Below are 15,810 nucleotides of genomic sequence, written 5' to 3' on the forward strand. Positions count from 1 at the left end.
TTTGCAGGCTCAGGGTCACATTTCCCACAGCACGCTGTTGCTTTTGAACTGCACACCAGGATCTGGGAAGGAAGGAGGAGAGAGGGGGAGTCCTTCAACCTCATCAGTCAAAACCCCATCCTGCCTCCTGGAGTGCTTCTGATTCCACCAATGGTCTAATGTTAGACTGTTCTTGTTCAGAAGTTGGTCCTGGAAGTCTGAGAGAGTGGGGAAGAAATTCTCTCCAGCTGTTTGTGGTAGGGTAGGATATGAGGGTGATGTCTCCTGCCACCCTGCTGCCTTTCTCTCTGAGTTTGGAGGGTTCATAACATCTGGGCAGCTTTCTGCTTGAGCCATGCTTTACCCAGGAATGCAGGATTTGAGATCTTCTGAAAATCCCATTTGTGTTCTACATGTGCCATGGGCACACCAGAATCCTCTGGTGAACCCCTACCTCCAGTATGGATTAGCAGAGTTGCCATGTATGGCAGAAATTAGTTGGGCCACAGAAAAATAAGGATTTGACCTGTTTTAGGTGTGCTGCAGTGAGGCTCCCATGAATCTGGAAAAAAGGGAATAATGAAGAAAAGAAGGAATGATGGAAAATGGGCACTTGGAGACCTGGAAACCACCATGGCATTGGCCTCTTGTCATAACCCAGGTTCTTTTTTCTTAGATTGACTCCTGCTTCCTAGAGAGAGCAGCAGGCAGAGGCTCCTGGCATATATCCATGTCTGGGCACATGGATTCTGTGTGAAGACAGCTGGAAGGCTGGGACAGATGTAAATGTCTGATCTGCTCCGTGGTACAGCCTGCAGTGAATGATCACGGTGCTGCCTGCAGCACTGGAGCTGCATGGGGGGCAGGAGAACAGCGGGGCTGGGGGCAGGAGAACAGCGGGGCTGGGGGCAGGAGAAGAGCAGGGCTGGGGGCAGGAGAACAGCAGGGCTGGGGGCAGGAGAACAGCAGGGCTGGGGGCAGGAGAACAGGGTTGGGGGCAGGAGAACAGCGGGGCTGGGGGCAGGAGAACAGCGGGGCTGGGGGGCAGGAGAACAGCGGGGCTGGGGAGCAGGAGAACAGCAGGGCTGGGGAGCAGGGCTGGGCTGGCACCACAATCACCCCTGGTCCAGGGGCTGTCGATCCTTCCTGCCAAAAGGAGCTTTCTCAGCACCTTGTTCTCTCACCTGTGAGCCTCTGTTCCACAGCCTGGAAATGAACACCCTGCCACGGTGGATAGCTGTCAGTGCCCCTTCCACATCTGTCTGTGGCAGCACATGGAAAGATCACAGTGCACAGACTGGTAATTTTTCACATTGCCTGAGATGCTGTACAGAACTTTTTGCTGCCTATCGATCACTATTGTGGTGGTTCTGTAATTGAAGGACCTTCAATGAGTAGTGTGGATAATTGGAACTGAAGGCATTATATTGTTTCACAGCCCCAAGGATAATCTTTGAGCCTTGTTTATGTTCCCTTAAAAATACAGCACTTAAATAAATACCTGGGTTGTCTTTCTAAACTGGATCCAGGTGCAAGGCTCACTTAATTGAATGTGTCTTTTCATCTCCACCAAGGTCCTCCCCACATTACCTCTAATCTTATCTGGGTGATGATGCTCAGGTCATTGCCATCTCCTCAGCACACAGCTCCAGCGTGGCACCTTCCCCTGGCCATGGGCAGCAGCTGGGTGGGTCTGAGCAGCTGCTTCTGGCCAGTTATTCCTGCCCTGGGAGGTGCCTCAGCAGAGGAGCTGCCAAATCTGCTTTTGTGCCTTTGGTGGCATTTTTGAAGGGCACAGCCCCTATGTGAGGTTGCTGAGGGCAAAACCTGCCCCCAGCTCCTTTTGAAAGCAGTTCATGGCCACCATCCACCTGTGTGTTTATTTTAGTGAGCGCTGCCAGGTGTGCTGTCACCATCTCACCTGACCCTGATTCATTACTTATTTATATTACTCGAATCTTTCTGCCAAGAAAATGACAGGGCAGTGAAACAAAATGCAGCATTACAAACATGCAAAGGTACAGGGGCTGAAGTGTGTGATTCCCACAGCAATGTGGTGAGGCTGGAGAGGAAAAGCATCACTTGGGCTAGGACTGGGGAGTGCTACCTCCCAGTAACTATGACACCACCTCACTCTGTGGCCTTGGTCAAATCATTTACTGCTGGTCTCTGCTCCTACACCCCTTCAAGTGTGTGCCCTGACACAGTGGGAATGAATAATTTATTCATATGTGATGTATGCCACGTCCTGGTCCTGGGTACTGCTGTTAATGAAGAAAAAATGAGATTAGTTCCTTATTTTGCAGTGCTGAAGGTTCATGTGTAAAGTGCTCTGAATTCAGAGAGCATTCCATACGTTGTCATATGTTCCTGTTTTGTTACTGCATGGAATGGGGTCTCTGATGCTGTGGGAACAAGGACTAAAGTGCTCAATCCTTTAGCATTTTAGCCACAGAATTAGCTAATCAATTTTTAGACTGTACGTGTTGTTTAAGATCAAAAAGCTGTAAGCTCAAGCGATACCTTAGAACTAGAAACCTCTTTTAAATATCACACTGAACTTAAATAAACCTAAAGCCTAATAGGTGTGTCTGGTTTGCTTTCTATTTGCTATTAGAAAACTGTTAGAAACTATTCTGTTGATTTAGGAGATGAAATAACAGAAGTTTCCTGCAGTGCCCAGAGCAGAATCTCCGGCCACGGTGCACATGTGAGGGTGTCACGGAGACACAGGGTGAGAGTAAGGGCTGGGCCGGGGTCCTGCGAGAAGGGGAGGATTTTATCAGCTCACACACTCTGGAGATGTTGGCTCCTGCCTTGACTGTTTGTCGCCCTCCTGCTCGGCAAAAGGCAGCGCCTGGTGCGCCCCTGCCTTCCCTCTGCGTGCCTGGCATCTCGGCAGGTCCTCAGCCATCCTGAGATGAGGCAGCCTCCTCCCGGTGATGGGCATCTGAAGGTAAAGCACACTTTTACACGCTGCTATTAATAACGCGAACATGAGAATAAAGCCGAGGAGCTGCTGCGAGCCCTACGGTGGTTCCCACACCCATCACGGGGATTTAAGCCGGATGGACAGCGCTGGGAGCGAGTTCCACTGCGGGGCTCCGGCCGAGCCGTGCGCGGGGGGAACACCCGCTCGGCCCCGGGCCCATTGTCCCCTCCCCGCCGGCCCGGCCCGGCCTGTCCTTCCTTCCCCCGACCCTTCCCGGTGCCGCGTTCCCTCTCCCGGGGCGGGCTCGGCACCTGCCCGGGCCGCGGCCGCGCGCCCTTTATGGCCGGGGCGGGCGCGGTGCGCGCTCCCGGGGCCGGGCCGGGCCGGGCGCTGCGGGCAGCGGGCGGGCGCCGGTCCCGCTCCCGGCGAACAATGGCAGCGGCGGCGCTGCCCGGCACCTCCTGAATGGGCGCAGGCCTGGGGGGGGGCGGCGGCGGCGAGGAGGAGGAGGAGGAGGAGGAGGCGGCAGCGGCGGCGGGGCGAGGCGAGGCGGGAGCCGCCGCCCCCCATCCTCCCTCCCGCCCTCCGCCCGTCCCTGCGCAGGGAGCGCGGGGCCGGGGGGCCCGTCCGTGGGGCGGCGGCGGCGGCGGCGGGGGAAGGGGCGGGGGCCGGCGGCGGGAGGCGGGGGCCGGGGGCGGGCGCGTCCACCTGCGCGCGCCGGGCCCCGGGCGCATGGAGCAGCGCTGAGCCGCAGCACCGGCAGCGCCCGGCGGGCGGGGGGAGCCCCGCTCCATCGCGGGCCCCGCGCCGAGGTGAGTCCCGCCGCGGCGGAGCTTCGGCCACACGCACACACGGCCCCCCTCCCCTCCCGCGCCGGCACACCGCGGGGGCAGCGCGGAGGAGGAGGAGGAGGAGGGGATGCTGATGGCAGCGCCGGCCTGCGCGGAGGCCTGCGGGGAAGTTGCGGGGTGTGTGCGTGTGCCAGGGTGGTCTGAGGTGACGGGGGGCGGCGGCAACTCGGCGCCGTGTCCCCCCCCCGGGCAGGTGCAGCGCGGGGCGGGGGCGCCGCCCCGCCGGGCCCCCCGGCGGCCGCGGGGGCCGCGCTTACTTCAGCCGCGGCCAGAACAAAAACATAATGAAGGAGGGGGGATGGGATTTTTATTTTTATTTAAGGGAAAAAAAAAAAAAAGCCCCAGCCTTGGGAGTAGCTGTCACCGCGCGCATTAAACTAGAGAACTGGCTAATCAAATAAAACTGGCTCATTGTCTGAAACTCTATCCCAGCGCAAAATGCGGCTGTGAATGTAATTAACCATCTGTCTGGCGGGCGGCGGAGCGCCGGGTCCGTGCGGTCGGCACCCGGGCGCTGCCATCCCCGGGATGTGCCCGGTGTGTGTGTGCGAGGAGGATGCTGGAGCGAGGCGGGGGGAACGAGATCCTTCCTCGGCTCCGAGGCGAGCGAGCGATGCGCGGTGTGGTAGATGAACCCAAACACGCCGCGAGGGGCCGGCGATGAACGATGGCTTTGCTCGGGGCGATGCTGCGCCGCCGGGGAGCCGCGCAGGGTGGGCGCGGAGCGGGGCGAGCCGCGGCCGGCAGCCGTGGGTGGGTGCGTGAGGCCGGAGGGAGCGCTGCGCCTGTGCGAGCCGAGGCCTCGGCGAGCCGCTTGCGGGAAAACAAAACGGCTCCGTGGTCCTGAAATCCTCCCGGAGGGGTTTTTTTTTCCCCTCCCCGTTTCCGCTCGTCCCCTCCTGCCCCGCGCCGGCCCCGAAACCTCTGTGCAGCCATCAACATCCTGGTACTCGGCCGTACCTGCTGGCAGCGCTGGAGCGGCTGTGCTGCGGTAACACCGGGCACACGCGGCTGCCGCCGGCTCCCTGTGCCCCTGCACACGCTCCTGCCTCTTGCTTTGCCCTTTGAAATTATTATTATTATTATTATTTTGCTTGTGTGCGTGTGGTTTAGTAAAGGAATAATACAGAGGCTAATAAATAGCGGCAGCGCTCAAGCAGGTAGGATGCGATTTAAAGTCGCTCCAGCTAATACCCCATGCAAGACTGCGTTTGTTAAGGTATGTGAGCTGTGCAGAAGGCAGCAGTCTTTAGTGAATCACTTTTGAAAAACAAATACTTGACAAAAGGAGCAGACCCGCTAAATGGATAACAATTATGTAAGCCTATAGTAGGTTTTGATGTATGTCAAGTCTGTTAAATAAATCAACCTGTTCAGTGAATAAATCTGCTCTGCACCAATGCTTTATTATAATTTTTTTTAAGGAGAATAAGCCTGTGTATTTAAGGCATTTTTACTGATGTGAATCTCACAGCCAAGCCCCATAGCTGCCAGTGACACAAGACAAATCCGTGGGGAGGGTGGGGTGCAGGAGCGTGGGGAGGGATAAGGTGGATATTAAAAATACACAAAGATGTGCATAAGGATTCCTAGTGATAAAATTCTCACTGATCCATGTCTTGATGGAGTATTTGCTTTGCAGTGGCAATGGCCCATACAAAGCTACATTGATTTAGCTTGCTCTGTTCACGATGGCAGTTCTGGTGAATAATTATTTTCCCAAAAGCCCTAACCAAGGGAAGAAAGAGAGTCCCTGCTTGGCCTACACAGCAGTACAGTATCTTTGAAAGCGCGTATCCGGCTGCAAATAAAGAGAGCCAGTTCAAGTGTTACTACACTCAGCAGGAATAAAAGGGAGGCAGAGAAGGGGAGCACCCGGCCGCCTTCCCCGTGTGCCTCGTCCCCCTTCCCCTCTCTGCTCCTCGCCCTCTGCTCAGCCTTGGGGGCAGGGAGGGGGGATTTTTGTGCATTTGTTTTTCCTTTTTTTGTGTTTGCTGTTGCCTTTTGGAGGCGAGGCTCTGGCAGCCCACTTGAATGTTGAGCCCTGAATGCTGAGGAGTCTCTTTCAGATCGAAAAAAAGAGAAGAGGCTGTGGCCAGTGGGCTTTAACTTCCCTAGCTGGGACAGGGAGTACGTCTGAGTGGGGCAGTGGCGTGGTGGTGTCCTTCTCTTTTGAGATGGTGAGGCCTCGTGGATGTTTTTGTGATGGGTCACGTGTGTATCTTTTTCCTGCCTCTGCAAAGAAACATATGAAAAGACTCAAATGTGCTTGCAGGACCAAGAAGGCCCCAGGCTTGGGGAGAAAGTGTTCCCAAACAAAGGGGTCTGGCTGAGGTTGGATCCTGGCTGTGGGACCACAGCCATCGATGCGAGGTGCATTTTTTGGATATTAAAGCTTCTCCACTGTAGCAACAACCGAAGCGTGCTGCTTTCCCCCAGCACAGCAGTGAACCATCCCCTTGAAGTTTATGCCCCGTTGCAAACAAAAAGCAGCATTAGGAAATAATCTTTTCCTTGGGCAGGATCCAGGGAGGAGAGCAGTGGATGCTCCAGGCCTTGCCCTGGTCCTTGTGTGCGGGCTCTTTGATGCTGCTGTTGCTGAGTTTGTGTTTGGCCCTGAGAGAGGTGGGCAGCCTGACTATTTACCAGATTAAAATTGCTATTTCTGCTCAGTAATGACAACTTTCGGTCTGCGAGGGTATTTAAAAAAAAATATTTTGAGAATTGGGAGCAAAGTAATTGTTATGTAATCCACCTGTTACGTTCAAAGTCCTGTTTTCCACCTGGGAGAGGATTGCACTTTTTTATTTTCATGCTAGATCTTTGTGTACTTTTAGCCCCGCTTGAGTTGGCTTTATAATCATTACCTGTGTATACAGTCAGGTGCTTGACGAGCCTGATTTTGTGGAAGCTGCCAGCAGTGAGTAAATGAGCCACGTGGCATAAAACTGAGCAAACCGTGTTTTGTTGGTACCTTGCTCTTCCCTCTTTTCTCTGAGCTGGTTGTACACACCCGCAGTGTCACTTGTCACCTGTGCAGAGTCTGGGCTGTTCTGGAACAGGGACACACCTGGTTTCTTACCTGGATGTGGTGTGAGTGGTGTGGTGGTATCTCAGCCTTTTGGTTTTTTGATCTGAGGGCTCCTGGATGCCGTTACAACCCAACATTAAATAATTGTTGTGCATGGTGTTGCGTAGAAAGCAGTGAAGTTACAGATGCTGAAGATGAGGAGGAGGTTTGAACATCCAGGTGTGGATGCACGAATTGGGGATAAAAGCTGTCCTGCTGCCAGTGCCAGAGGGTTGGCAGCACTGCTGACCTGCCTGTGGGCACGAGGAGCAATGGGGAGCGTTTGGGAAAGCTGAGCCAGAGCCAAGTTTGCAGGAGGAGCTGTCAGTTCTGCAGATGAGTGTTGAACCCTCATCCTCAGCAAATTCATCTCAGGAACAGCCAGGGGAGGTGGCTTTGGTGCCGTGGTGCTTTGGGCTGTGGTGGTAGTGCTGGGTGGATTTTGTTTGCAGTTCAGGGGAGTAGCATGTAATCTGTGTAATGCTGCTTTTGTGCGCCTCTATTGCAAATTGATGTCTGGGGAATGACATGAAGCAAAGGCTCTAGACCAGCAGGTCTGTGATATTTCTGTAGCAATGTCTTTTTATTCAAAGCAGGTGTCATGGAGATCTTTCATCCCAGGATTTCTTTCATCCCTGGCGTTTGTTAGCTTGTGTTAAAACTTTAAATCTTGAGAATTTCTTCTGTACAGAAGGTGTTCCTCATGTTGCTCTGGCATGGGCTGAGCTATGATTATGCAGTCTCCAAAGAGTGACACGGATGATATCTGCATTGCTACGTCAGCCCTGTGAATAATCCGGGGACGTGGCCCAGTGCCCTCCAGTCGCAGGCAGGGTCTGTGCCAGCTCGGCTGCAGGAGCTGCACTGGATCTGGGATGGGCACACTGGGGGTGTTGTCCCTGAGCAGAGCTTCCCTCTAACCCCGAAGCATTCAGGAGGTGATTTATGCCCAGCAATCTGAGCTTGTGTTTGCAGTCTTGTTTGCCTTTAAGAAAGCTTTTGACTATGAGATAACTGATTTGCTTAATTTATCCAAGCTCTTGTCTCGATAGTCTCCCGTGATGGAAAATTCTGCTGGCTAATTGTTGCCTTTCACTGATCTCGTACATCTTTGTTTTGTGCTGCATCTTCAGAATCTGGGTGGATGTGTCACTGGAAGTTTCTGATGAGTCTCCTTGTCTGGATTTGCTCCCTGCTGGCCCAGCTGCATTGTTTCTGCTTGGACCCCAGCTTAAATGATTTACCCCATCAGTTTAACCCTTCTCTGAATTGTCACTGTCAGGACTGTGATCTGCCAGGAGCTGTTGTTTTCCTTGGCCATCAGACCACGATGCTGGATGCTCTGTCTCAAGAGGGGGCTTGAGGAGGTCTGGCTTGTGCTGTCCCCTTTTGTGGTGTTGCAGTGCCACTGGCGTGTCACCGAGGCTGGTGGCAGCAGCAGGGGCTGTGGGCCTGGCCTTGACACCACTCAGGGGTTTTTGGCCAATTTATCAGCTTCTTCCTCTTGCTTCTGTGGGGTTTCTGTCGTGCAGAAGGGATTTCTGGTGGTGGGTTTGGTGTGAAGGTGCCTTCCTGCTCTGTGGTGCTCCCTGAGGCCCTTGGAGTGAGGAGTGCCAGGGTTCCCGAAATAACACCGAGCAGCCGAGGCGTTCTCTGCCTCTGCTCTCACGTGTGAAACCCAACATTGTCACTGTCCTTTCCCTGACCTGCTGGCAGTGGTGAGGAGGTGGCTGATGCGAGGAGGCTGTCACGTTTTTGGGGGTGTTTTGGCCCTCAGATGGATTTTATCATTTAAAGGACATGGGCAGACCTTGGGAGTGCCGGGCCTGGCTCGGTGCAGTGTGGGGTGCTTGGAGCACTCCTGAGAAACTTCTTGGTTGTTTCATTCCCTGCTGAGCCCTGGGACACAAAATCCCAGCTCCTTCCCACTTCCAGTCCAGGTGAGGTCTCTGCCCTGAGCTTTAGGAGCTGTGTCCTTATTTTAAAAAAATCAGATTCCCTTCCTCGCGCTTGGGAGGATTTTAATTGTGAGTTACAGCACAGAGGAACCAAACGTAGAACAGACAAGTTGTGGGTGAATTTTGTTTCCTGTGCAGTGTCCCAATGAATGAGTTGAGTCTTTGATGGAGGAGAGAAGCTGAAGCCTTATGAAGGGCCTGTTTATTGGCATTAATTATTTTTTATTAGTTACAGCATCCGTAGTCCGTTGGCAGTAGAAGAGCCCAAAGTAAGAATATTAATTCTTCAGAAGTTTTTCAAAGCTTGCATTTTTCATAAGAAGCTTGTGAAGCTTCAAATCTAAAGCTTCCAAAGCCTTTTTTTTTTTTTAATTCTTCAGAAGTGCCACTGAAGCTCTTTTTAAATTTTTTTTTGTATTTTGGGTGAAACTATGAGTTTTATACATTAAAAAAAATTAGTTCTTTCCCATCCACTGTATTGGCCCCAATTTTCAGGTCCCTGGCTGGGTCAGCTGAACCCTCTGCAAGCATCAGTTGTGCTCTGGAGAACAGGTGGACCCTTTGCTACAAATTTTCTGTCCTTTTCCCCCTCTGGTTGAGGTTTTACTCAGTGGCTCAGGCACAGATGGATATGAAAGGTGGATTTGTTTGTGACTGGCCAGTCAGGACAATACTTGACCTTCACAGTTGTTGAATAACTTTAGAGAAATACTTAACTGCTTCATGGGAACGAGGAGGGTGGCCAGGAATTTAACCAGTCCAGAGGGAATCTGGTGTCTGGTTGGCCAGCAAGAAGCTTTTTTTTTTTTTCTGGTAGCCTTGCAAGGTCATGTTTTAATGAATCTCTGAATATGAATTTAAGGGTCTTGCTGGTATTTCAGTGGTAATACAGATGGATGCTGGGTCTTACTTCATATTGCTCCAGGGAATGGAGCAATTAGTAATCTTGGCTGTCTCTGAACATTGAGGGGGAAAATGAAAATTGCCTTTTTCAGGGTGGTCACTGTTCCCACTTGCATGAGGAAAACTGTTGGGGATGATTTTAAGCTACAAAAAGTTGTGATGTGGGGTTTTTTGTTTAATGTTATTGCTAACATTACATGGACAGGTTAACTTCATTGACAGCTGTGCCTTTACCGTGGAAAAATGGGTAGAATTTTTGGGAAGATCAGAAGGAAAAGTGCTGCTGACCACAATTTTTCATCTCAGTTTGTGAAAGCAAACAAGCAAACCCCAATCTCCCTGGCACCACTGGCTCTGGAGGGAGCAGCACACAATAATTTCCCATGGTTTGTTTACGCCTGCCTGTAAGAAAATCTCCTATATCGAAATCACCTCTCCATGCAGCGACTTGTGTGAGAGAGAGACTCATTCTGCAGTACCTGGAGCATTCCCTGGCACTGGGGCAGGAATTGAGCTGGCTGTGACTCGGGCAGTGTGGCTGATGACCAGTGGAGTTCAGGGCCATTCCTGGCCCGTGGGCTGGTGTGGAGCAGAGGGCGTTAGCCCAGCCAGGCATGGCAAATGCAGAGGAACCCCTCAGCCCAAACCTCCCGCAGAACAAATCATTTGTCCTGACCCAGTAACCTTCACTTACTTAATTGTCTTATTTGTCTGCTTAGATTATGGTTTGATGGAGAGAGTTTGTGCTGCAGGAAGAGGAGTTTTGCTTGTTGTGGCTGTTTCTTTGGTTGATTTGTGCTCGTTCCTTGCTTGCTGTGTTTGAGGGGTGCCTCATCAGCAGCTACAAGCAGCAGCTTTTTGGGAGGTGGATGGGAGGCTGGGCAGGCCACTGTGTTTCCAAGGAGTTTCTGGTTTGAAAGAGTGAATTTTTGATTGCCTTGATCGCTCAGCATCACAATTTATGGTTGTTTTAGGCAGCACAGAGTTGTGTTTCAGGGTTTAACTTCAGGTTATAGTTTATATCCCTGTGCAGTGTTGAGCTAAGAACCACGTGCTGCTTACTGCTCTCTCTTCTTCTGCAAAGGGTGTTTAAAATCTGGTGCTTAATCATCGACAGGGTCTAGTGCTGATCTCACCCTTTGGAAGCATTTCTGGCTTTGCAGGAAGGATGGGCAGAGCTGGAGCTCATTAGTGACTGATGGCCGTGATGTGGTTGCTTTTGTGTGGAATTCCTTTGTCTATGGAATTACAGGTTCCAGTTCATGTGTTAAGCAAACCTTGGTATCTCAGGTTCTCTCTGGGGTTTTTTTGCCTTTCCCTTTTTCATGGTGTTCACCTCTCTGTGCACAATCTGTGTGCTGGAATCCTCACTAGGATGAGTCCAAGACTTCCTAAAGATTAGTTCAGAGGGGCTTGGAAGCATCTTAGATTAACTTTTCAACCACTGCAGGTGGGGTTGTTGGGTGAAATGAGTGGCTTGAGACTAAAAACAAAACAACCTCAATGCCAGCAAAGAGCCAAGGGGAAGGTGGCTCCTAGGAGGGGATTGCTGGTGGACATTTCAGTGAAAGTGGTGGGGAGAAGAGGAGAATGCTGCTTAAATTGTGTTTTGAAGCTTTTTGGCCTGTTGTGGTATGGGAAATCTTCATCTGCATTGTGATCAGTGAGTCTGTTCATGGTGGAGTCCAAATATTGTATCAGAAATGCTTTAATGACTGTCTTGTGCCATAAACCTCGTGTGAAAGCAGAAGGGTTATGTTCCCCATTGCAACGAGCAGTAAACATAAAATATCTGAAATCTGCAGCTGACAATGTAATTTATGAGTTCTCACCCTGCATTCCTGGGCTGATGGTAAAACAAAAGGCAGTTTAAGGGTATTGCAGTATTTACATAATATATATATATAAGGTATTGTACCTATATAATACATAATTATATTTAAGGGTATTATCCTGTATTATATTCTGTTACTCAGGCCTGGGCATTGGCTGAAGGGGCTGTGTTAAATCACTCCTACATTTGCCAGGGTCAGGTTGAAAACTTGATGTGTAGCTGAGAGTTTAATCGGCATTTTTGTTATTTTGTTAATACCTTCATCCCCCTGCCTGCGTTTACGGGTACAGTCATACCCTGTGGTGGTGGCTGCTAAACTTGTTATCTGTGGCTGTTTGAATAATTTCTTTTTGGGGCAATATAAGGCTGCTTAAATATAAATAACAAGAGGGGAGTGGAGGGGTTGGAATGAGCATTTCCAGGTCTGATGGGGGCTCTGCAGGGTCCTCCTCAGGGTCCCCAAATGCTTCACACTCTGCTCTGTCTGTCCTTGACCAACTTCTGTGCATGGCATGGTAAATGGAAGTCAGAATAGTTTGTTTGATGTTATTTATTCAAATCTGGAAAGGATGGTTGTGCAAAGACCAAAGAAAAATGGTTTTAGTCTGACAAATGCCAAGGGTTTTTGTTTTGTTTTTAAAGCCCAAACAAACCCTTTGGGATCCTTGGCTGGGTATATAATAGCATGAAATACACCATTCCTTTCATTCTGCTCCCTAAAAATCTAATTTTTTATGCATTTAAAGTGGGAGTTGAGGCAAAAACAGAGTTTAGCTCTGTTGACCTATATTTATGAAAAGAGAAGGCTTGCTAAGTGTTGCAAGAAAAGAATGTATAGTGCTGTTGGTATACACTGACAAAATGTACACACATACTAAAATCACTTTTGAGATCCTTCATCTTCTTACTGAATGTTTAAGCCCTTTCCAGCCACATTCAATCCATTTTTGCAGTTCATGGCATCTGTATTCAGGCTGCCATTAACAGCCACGAGCAAAATAGGGAGTCTAGAATAAGCAAGGGAGAGTGCTGGTGCTGAAACCTTCCCTGATCCCAAGGTTTCAAGGTGAAGTTTTAAACTTTTTTCCCCCCGTTTCCTTTTTGTTGTTTTATTTTTTAATTCAGCCCACTCCCTGTAAAGTGCAGTTTAATGGTTATCATGCTGCTTGTTGCATAACTGTGGCACAGATGTTATTTTTTTGTAATGTTGCCTGACATATTTAAAAGGGAAAGAGAGGAAGGGAATTTATACCCTTTGGAGATGAATATGTGGAGCCTATTAGTCTTTAAAAAAAGTGTGAAGAGCTAGTTAGAGCTGGAGCTGGCACATCTCTGAGAGGCTGATCTGTGGAGTGGAGCCCTTCAGATAAAGAATGAACGTGTTTTATCTTCTGGGGATTGTTGTGTGTGTTACCAGACAGCCTAAAACCCAAACCTGGTGGGGTAGGTAATGTTTCGGCATGTGATTAAATATTTTATGGAACTGAGACCAAATCCGAATGCATATTTAATAAAACGCTCTCCAGAATTAAGTTTTACAGGATAATCACTGGTGGTGCTGGGAGCTAGAGGATGTGAAGATGAAATACCTCGCTCAGCATGGGTAGTCCTGAATGTTTAAGTGTTTATTTCACTGCAGCTGCAACCAACACCTTTAAAGTTGCTTTCTTATGAAGCTTTGACTGAGAAAATACGTTTAGAAGTACAGTTTTAGCAGAAGGAAAAAATTGCATTCAGGCCCACCATTTCCTGGTGGAATAGGCATGAGAACATGAAATCATCTCCTTTTGGCATTTCTAACAACATTAGAAGTTTTAAAATAGTAGAAATGCAAATAAGAGTGAAGATGGTAGATGCTGTATTTATATTTATTTATGTGTAATAACTGAATGCCTGGTGTTTCAGATCAGCACAGCGTGCCTGGATTCTCAGAGTATTTGTTTTATAAACAGGGATAAAGCTGCACAGCCCACCTCTCCCTGCTCTACAGAGGAGCAAACCAGCTCACAGGGAAATTAATGAAAGGAACCCAAGAATCTTGGCTTCCCAGCCCTTGTTTGAGCCTATGGGCTGGGCAGTGGGATAATTGGGATAAATTGATTAGGGGGAAAGAGGAGAGGAAAGGGAGAAATGGCACCCACTGTCATGGAGCATCTTTTTGAAGTTATGGAGTAAAGATAATTAGAATGATTGTTCTAAAAGAACTCGAAAAAAACCACCAGGTGAACAGTTATAAAAACAAACAGAATGAAACCTGAGAGTATTTTTGACTTGTTGCTGCTTAGGGCAAGACATTTTGGGTTGGTTTTTATTTTGCTTTTGTTCTGCCCTTTGCCCCTCCCCCTTGCTGGATTACCTACTACAGGAAATAGCAAATTAGGCAAAATAAATCCTGAATTACAGCTGCAGGAAGCAGGAGGCTGCTGTGTGAGGGTAAAATTGCAGAGGCTCAGGTGTAAATTTTCGGGCAGTGCTTGTGGTGTCTGGGATTTTCTTCACCAAGAGGATGGGCTGTGAGCTCAGCTCTGGTCCTGGGGGGAGGAGGAGATGTCTCACCCTCCTCCCTTGCTCCAGCAGAGGCAAAGCTTCCTCACCTGGCAGTGGACACAGCTCCAGGGGTGGGAATTTTCTCCCTTTCCAGTGACACCCATGCAGTGTTTAGTGTGTGGTGCATCCTCTTCTGGCTAAGCAAGGAAATGATGGAAAATACAAGGCTAAAATAGAAGGTTCGTGCTGATGCAAGCTGTGTTTACTTTTGAAAATTCAGTTTATTAAACTCAAGGCTGCAGAACTCCAGGGATCAGTGATGCTGTCTGAACATCACCTTCCGCACCGCACAAGCAATTTTTCAAAATTACTTTTTTAATTAAAAGTTGTATCGGTTTAATGCGAGTTAAAGAAAAGTTCACAGGCTTAGCGTGGTCTGAAACACGCTGCAGATTTGGGAAAGAACCTTTTTCTTGCCTTTTAAAAGTTTGTATCCAAAATAGTGAATATGCATGGGAAGAGAGGGAAATCTCCTGAGCTGGGCCCCTGAGGGATTGCAGGGTGAAGGTATTTATTGATTATCAGTCCAGCTCCGCTTCCATTACCTTCAGAAGGAGCTGCAGAGCAGCAGAGTTGGAATATGAACACAAGGAAAACAAGGAGGACTCGAGGTACAGCAGAGGAAAGTCAATACAGAGCTTATTTAAATGTCAGCTGCCTGGAAGAGCTGTGCTCAGAAGCTGTGAGGAGAGATTAGGTGTGGGACAGAAGGGAGGGAGGTGGCTGAGCAGGGCTGCTGCTGTGGGCAATGCCTGCAAAAGGAGCACGTAAAGGGGGGAGAAGAAACTGCTGATGGAAAATTGCATCTGGCAATTAGTTCTGAGCAACTAATTGGAGAAGTTCCGTGGCTCTTGGACAGGGAAAGCCTGTGATTGTAGTTGGTGGGCGATCTGATCCATGTTAACAGTGTTATTCATCAGCGCCGTTGACAGGGATAAGTGACACCCATTACAAATCTGTTTACTACCTCTAGATAATGTATTTAGTTCCTGAATGTATGTGCAGGGTGGGGAGGCTGTGTAAGCACAGGATTTCTGGAATTTTATAGAACTATAGAATATCCTGGGTTGGAAGGGACCCACAAGGATCATCAAGTCCAACTCCCAGCCCTTGGAATCATTTTAAATCACATTGGCTTTATTTACCCTATAGGTCAGAGTTGTAATTCTGTGACATTTGTCAATGTAAGTGGTTTTATATCTGGGGAGAGCTTGAGCAAAAAAATTACTAGTTTGTAGAAGAATAGCCTGATTCTGAATTTCATGGCCATTTTTATTTTGGAAAGGTAGCCACTGATTACATATTGTAATGAGAAGTAGTTTTATTACAGTCGTGCCTGAAATAAAATTAGGTTGAGCACTCTCATGTAGAAAACATTATTGGGGTCAAGCTCCAAAATGTTGCACTTGGGGATGTGGTTGGTGGTGGATTTGGCAGTGCTGGGTTAATGGTTGGACTTGATGGTCTTGGAGGTCTTCTCCAACCTAAATGATTCTACAAAGTCCTCAGCATTTTAGGCAGGACTGGAGGTGAGAAAGGTGAGGTGCTATAGCTCATTGCAACCCAGCCAAGTTTTCTTTATTTTGTCAGCCTGCTGCTTAATTCTGAATGGAGTTCAGTGTTTTTTGTCTTCTGGGAGGTGAGTGATATGTGGTAGCCAGAAGACTTGAAGGCTTTAACATCCAGCCTGCTTCTGGCAGTGTTGGTTCCTCAGCAAACTTTGTCTTAACCCTGTC

General features: G+C 49.2%; 1 protein-coding gene across 2 annotated transcripts in view; it reads left to right on the plus strand.

Annotated features, from left to right (window-relative positions):
• Positions 1 to 3,586: 3,586 nt before the first annotated feature.
• NEXMIF (neurite extension and migration factor) overlaps positions 3,587 to 15,810 on the plus strand; it is a 168,561-nt gene continuing 156,337 nt past the window's right edge. For both annotated transcript variants that reach the window (XM_063416748.1, XM_063416750.1), the window contains exon 1: positions 3,587 to 3,723. The gene's annotated coding sequence lies outside the window, so the exon portion shown is untranslated. The remainder of the gene's footprint in view (positions 3,724 to 15,810) is intronic.

Source organism: Prinia subflava, chromosome 20 (assembly GCF_021018805.1).
Source record: "Prinia subflava isolate CZ2003 ecotype Zambia chromosome 20, Cam_Psub_1.2, whole genome shotgun sequence".
NCBI classification, from domain to species: domain Eukaryota; kingdom Metazoa; phylum Chordata; class Aves; order Passeriformes; family Cisticolidae; genus Prinia; species Prinia subflava.